Raw genomic sequence first — 6,760 nt, 5'->3', positions numbered from 1 at the left:
GGCAAGTTGTCCTATCTGCTTCTCCATCTGTTTTCAGAAATATACTGTATAAACTGTTCTCTGCTCTTTGTGAAGGTTGTGAAGGGACATTTTGTACAAACAGAGCCAGGTTTCACTAATATTTCATTATTATGATTGTTCGTGTGGTGAAATATACAGTAAACATGGGTATTAAATATATTTATAGATCTGACCTTGGTGGTCATTCCGAGTTGTTCGCTCGTTGTCGTTTTTCACAAAGGAGCGATTAGGTGGAAAATGCGCATGCGCATGGTACGCAGCGCGCATGCGTTCAGTAATTTAACACAAAACTTTGGAGATTTGCACAAGCTCCAGCAACGTTTTTTCATTGCTCGAGTGATCGTAGTATGATTGACAGGAAGTGGGTGTTTCTGGGCGGAAACTGGCCGTTTTCAGGGAGTGTGCTAAAAAACGCAGGCGTGCCAGGTAAAAAAGCAGGAGTGGCCGGAGAAACAGGGGAGTGGCTGGCCGAACGCAGGGCGTGTTTGTGACGTCAAACCAGGAACTAAACGGACTGAGGTGATCGCAATCTACGAGTAGGTCTGGAGCTACTCAGAAACGGCAAGGAATTATTTAGTAGCAGTTCTGCTAATCTTTCGTTCACTATTCTGCTAAGCTAAGATACACTTCCAGGGGGCGGCGGCCTAGCGTGTGCAATGCTAAACGCAGCTAGCGAGCGAACAACTCGGAATGACCACCCTTGTACTTAACCGATTATGCAACATTTAGTCCTGTTTTTCCCCTTAAGGCTGCAAGGGGTACTATAAATGCCAGCATTGCTGCAGCTCAAAAATCACTAGAGTGAATCACTAAGCTCTTAAATTATTCAAAACTTGAAGAGAATATGGAACACGTATCCTCTGTCACATAAGAACATTTAACCTCAAAAAAATGTGTATGCGGTGTTCAGCATAATTACTTTCATGTGACAAAGGATGAGCTTACGTCATTCACTTTAATGTGTCAGCATGGAGGATGATAAATGATATTGTAAGGGACCCCAGTAGGTATCCTAGAGTCTTACTATGGTCAGAGCCAATTACTGCATTACCCTAATTTGTACTAAACTAGCATCAAGACTGAGATTGTGCAGATCCCCAAGACCTGATGTAATAAGGGCAGAGACTAATATAATACTCACATTGAATATTCTATCATCTGCCCATTATATCATACATGTGTCTTTATTATCACCACCCTTGGAAAATACATGGAAAGGCCACAGGTCCCTGAACATTCTATCACAATTCTGCAGGCTCCAGCGACACAAATTACCACTCAGTTAGTTGGTCTCCTCCTGATTCCAGCAATAAATAATAGTTGTAGCTTAACCTTAGCAATTTAATAGCTTCCTCAGAGACTGGGTTCTGGAGGGGTGGTCTTCAGTTTGCCGGCTGACGGGATCCCGGCGCACAGTATACTGGCACCGGAATCCCGACAGCCAGCATACCGACACCTTTTCTCCCTCTTGGGGGTCCAAGATACCCCTGGAGGAGAATAGATAGCGTGGTGCGTGTAGCTCATTTGCGCACACCCAGCTGTCGGTATGTCAGCGGTCGGGATTCCGGCGCAGGTATTCTGGCCGCCAGGAGCCCGGCCGCCGACATACGCTACTACACCCTTCTGGAGCATATATGATATAAACTAATAAAGGAACACTTTATTTGCAAAATAAATGATAAAACTTATCTACTGAAATTCTATAAATAAAAAGGATTACAGATTATATAGACAAGCATGTGCAATTTCAAAATAAAAAGGAAAACTTACACAGAATTACTTGTTTTTTAGGGCAGGATGCACGGCATGAAACTGCAGGTCCAGACTTCAACTTAAAATTGATCCCCCAAGTCTGACATACAGTAGAACAAAAGGCTGCCATACTTTTTATCAGCTCCCCCCACTTCATAGTGATGTCATGGCCTAGTCCCTTATGACTGGCTTGCTTATCAATTAACCCAGGGAACATGTAATTTACACCCATGTAACTTTTAACCTAAGTACAAATAACTGCAATACTGTCCCCTGTGTAATATACTCATGAAATACGGTATGTTCATATTAACCGGGATCGGACAGATTGAAGTGATCGCAGCAGCTGAGTAAGTTCTGGGCAACTCAGAAACTGCACAAAACTTTTTTGTATTGCTCGGCTGCACATGCAATCGCACACTTGTAAAGCAAAAATACACTCCCCTACGGACGGCGACTATTTGCTTGCAGCAGTGCAAAAAACCCCTAGCGAGCGATCAGGTCTGAATTAGGCCCTCTGCACATGTTATATCTGCCCCACCTGCACTGCATTCAGACCTGATTGATCGCTGGGGTTTTTTTGAACTGCTGCAAGCAGATAGTCGCCGTCCATAGGGGAGTGTATTTTTGCTTTACAAGTGTGCGATCGCATGTGCAGCCGAGCGCTACAAAAAAGTTATGTGCAGTTTCTGAGTTGCCCAGAACTTACTCAGCCGCTGCGATCACTTCAGCCTGTCTGGTCAAGGAATTGACGTCAGACACCCGCCCTGCAAACGCTTGGACATGCCTGCGTTTTTCCAACCACTCCCAGAAAATGGTCAGTTGACACCCACAAACGCCTTCTTCCTGTCAATCTCCTTGCGATTACCCGTGCGAATGGATTCTTTGTACAATCCATTGCACAGCAACGATCTGCTTTGTACCCGTGCGACGTGCCTGCGCATTGCGGTGCATACGCATGCGCCGTTCTGATCTGTGAATTCTTCTGCGTTAGGCTATTAGTACATACTGCTGATACATAAATACAGGTAATTTCTAGTTATTTCCCTGAATGGAAAAATCACTGTCAACTTAAACATAGAAACATAGAATTTGATGGAAGATAAGAAACACTTGGCCCATCTAAAGATGTTTCCTCACAGATCTTACTTCAACGCGCCACACAGCCGGAGATGCCTGGCGTAAGTAAGCTGACAGGTCCTGTGCAAATCTTATAGTGTCCGGTGTCTGTTTTGATGCACAAGCATGCTGATTAAAATGAAATGTGGCATGCCTTCAGTATATTCTATTTGCAATTGCACCTGTATCTGCATATGAAATGCTCTTCTAGGAAAACACTAGAAAAAAAACTAGGAAACCACTGTAACGTAGCATTTCGTATACAGATACAGCCATGGTCGCACACAGAATATAGGCATGCCACATATCATTTTAATCAGCAAAAGCTGCCTGTGCATCCTATTTGTATCCATAGAAGGGCTGTTTAACGTGAAAGGAGGCTAGATGTAAGTGACACATCTGTAGTCAACCCTAAACTCATGTACACACACTACGGTTAATTTTTGTCAGAAGCAAATTTACCCACCAGTATATTTTTGGATTGTAGGAGGAATTCAGAGTACTCGTAGTAAACCTACGCAAGCATGGGTAGAAAATACAAACTCCACACAGTTAGGATCATGGTGGGAATTAAAACAATTACCTCAGTGCTGTGAGGCAGTAATACTAATCATTACACCACCCATAAAATATGGAACGTTTCACAAATATGCGTGTGAATCCTTGCGCAGGAGCCATGCTAATCTTCTCTGTATTATTCCAATTTTAGTAAATATGCTGCCAAAAGCTAAATTTATCAGCCTAAAACTAGCAACAGTTTTTTGCACATACCCACTGTATTGTGAGAATGAAGAATTAAAAATAAATAGCCCTCTCCATAGTGCAGTGTTTTTCAACCACTGTGCCATGGCACACTAGTGTGCCCTGAGCAGTCTCCAGGTGTGCCGCTATAGAAACACAGCCAGGCCCGTCAGAGTTTTGCCGCTACTGAGGCCCTGGAATGATTAATACTGGTGGGTTTAGTGGTTGCAGAGCCAGTTCTAATTTTGGGCCCGGGCAGTGATGGGCTCTTCTGGCTTTCTCAGATGTGGCTCAGGCGTTACATATGGAGATGCTGTAACATGATATCCTAGGACACGCAAGTGCACCATGAATCACTATTATTTGAGTGTGCCTTGGCAATATTTAAATCTTGTTCAGTGTGCCACGAGATGTATAAGTTTAAAAATCTTTGCTATAGTGGGATGATACCTGAAGACATGGTTTGGCTTATGTTACAGGAGAATGAGTCACACTACCTTTCCTTATATATAATAACAACTTGTCTTAATCAGAAAATCGTTTTAGAAGTTTTTCATTGACTACTGTAAGATTCTATTAAACATCTTAAGGGGAGATGTGTGCTGAGAGTTCTATCACAGACCGCTCAGCACACATCTCTCCCCCTGCTCAGCACACAGCGCAATGTGTGCTGAGCGAGGGTGGGGGTGGGGGGGTGGGGGGCTTCTCACTTTGCCCAGCGGTGAAGTGAGTGATCTGACTAGATTGTGACTGCATGCAGGCATATCTAGAACCGGTGATAGCGACATGCGGGGCCACACATTGCTATCACTATGGGGCATACACACCAGTGACGTGCGGTGAGGTCATTGGCTGGGGAGGCACATATTTTATATATATATATATATATATATATATTATATAATATATATATATATATATGTATATGTGTGTGTATACACACATTATAGCACACAGAGTGAGCCGAAATTCAATTGTACAACACTGAATGATCCGAAATTCACCTTGTAGCACACTGAATGAGCCGACATTCACATTATAGCACACTGAATGATCCGAAATTCACATTGTAGCACACCGAATGAGCCGACATTCACATTATAGCACACTGAATGAGCCGACATTCACATTATAGCACACTGAATGAGCCAAAATTCACATTGTAGCACACTGAATGAGCCAAAATTCACATTGTAGCACACTGAATGAGCCGAAATTCACATTGTAGCACACTGAATGAGCCGAAATTCACATTGTAGCACACTGAATGAGCCGAAATTCACATTGTAGCACACTGAATGAGCCGAAATTCACATTCTAGCACACTGAATGAGCCGAAAGTCACATTGTAGCACACTGAATGAGCCGAAATACACCTTGTAGCACACTGAATGAGCCGACATTCACATTCTAGCACACTGAATGAGCCGAAATACACCTTGTAGCACACTGAATGAGCCGACATTCACATTCTAGCACACTGAATGAGCCGAAATACACCTTGTAGCACACTGAATGAGCCGACATTCACATTCTAGCACACTGAATGAGCCGAAATACACCTTGTAGCACACTGAATGAGCCGACATTCACATTCTAGCACACTGAATGAGCCGACATTCACATTCTAGCACACTGAATGAGCCGAAATTCACATTGTAGCACACTGAATGAGCCGAAATTCACATTGTAGCACACTGAGTGAGCCGAAATTCACATTGTAGCACACTGAGTGAGCTGACATTCACATTATTGCACACTGAATGAGCCGAAATTCACATTGTAGCACACTGAGTGTGCTGACATTCACATTATACCACACTTAATAAGCCGAAATTCACATTGTAGCACACTGACTGAGCCGAAATTCACATTGTAGCACACTGAGTGAGCCGAAATTCACATTGTAGCACACTGAGTGAGCTGACATTCACATTATACCACACTTAATAAGCCGAAATTCACATTGTAGCACACTGACTGAGCCGAAATTCACATAGTTGCACACTGACTGAGCCGAAATTCACATTGTAGCACACTGACTGAGCCGAAACTCACATTGTAGCACACTGACTGAGCCGAAATTCACATTGTTGCACACTGACTGAGCCGAAATTCACATTGTAGCACACTGAATGAGCCGACATTCACATTCTAGCACACTTAATGAGCTGAAATTGTGACACCAGGGACAGCCAGAGTGACAACAAGGAGAGAGAGAGAGAGAGTAACGACAGGGAGAGAGAGTGACGACAGGGAGAGAGAGAGTTACGACAGTGACATCAGGGAGAGAGTAACGACAGGGAGAGAGAGTGACGAGAGTGACAGCAGGGAAAGAGTGACGAGAGTGACAGCAGGGACAGAGTGACGAGAGTGACAGCAGGGAGAGAGTGACAAGAGTCACAGCAGGGAGAGAGAGTGACAGTAGGGACAGAGACAGTAACGACAGGGAGAGAGGGTGACAGCAGTGGAACATTACCTGACTGTGGTCACCGGAGGCACCCATGGGCAGCGGCGGTGAGGTCCCGCTGACGGTGACTGACATTTGTTGCAGATGGCGGTGGGTGGCTGGCGGCGGTGAGCGGTGGGTGGCTGGAGGCGGTGAGCGGCTGGCGGCGGTGAGCAGCGGGTGGTGGGCGGCTGAAGGTGGTGATCGGTGGGCGGCTGTGAGCTAGTGTATATATATATATATATATATATATATATATAGATGTGTGAGTAGCCATGTGAATCATAGTACCATATCATCACAGTGGATCAGCAGCCAGCAGGACTCTCCTCACCTCAGGTGCTGCTGTCACTGTTCTGTATGGCTTCCTTCAGTTCGGGACGCATGGGTGCCGGGGTGGCGCTCCAGTGATGTCACACGTCCTGACATCACAGATCACACTATATATGTGGTGCAGGCAAGCCAAGGCTAGTGAGTCAGCCTTCCACTGTGCCGGCATGACGAGCGCACAGTGCCGCGGGAGCGGCTTAAAAGGGGGTGGGTGGTCGCGGCCGCACGGGTGGGGGGGGGGGTTTGGTGGTCGCAGCCGGGGGTCTCTGATGTACTGAGCGTCTCTCCCAACAGCTGCCGCTGGCCACAGCGCACTCAATTAACTGATTACACAGTGAGGTGAGGTGA

The 6,760-nt window shown here is 45.2% G+C and overlaps 1 non-coding gene across 1 annotated transcript; it reads right to left on the bottom strand.

Annotated features, from left to right (window-relative positions):
* Positions 1-3,517: 3,517 nt before the first annotated feature.
* LOC134938811 (U6 spliceosomal RNA) lies at positions 3,518-3,622 on the bottom strand. Its single transcript, XR_010181274.1, has one exon. It is a non-coding gene; the product is annotated as a U6 spliceosomal RNA (small nuclear RNA).
* Between the last annotated feature and the right edge of the window lie 3,138 nt (positions 3,623-6,760).

Source organism: Pseudophryne corroboree, chromosome 6, assembly GCF_028390025.1.
Source record: "Pseudophryne corroboree isolate aPseCor3 chromosome 6, aPseCor3.hap2, whole genome shotgun sequence".
NCBI classification, from domain to species: Eukaryota; Metazoa; Chordata; class Amphibia; order Anura; family Myobatrachidae; genus Pseudophryne; species Pseudophryne corroboree.
The sequence above is the reverse complement of the archived record's forward strand: the minus strand, read 5'-3'. Positions and strand labels throughout refer to the sequence as shown.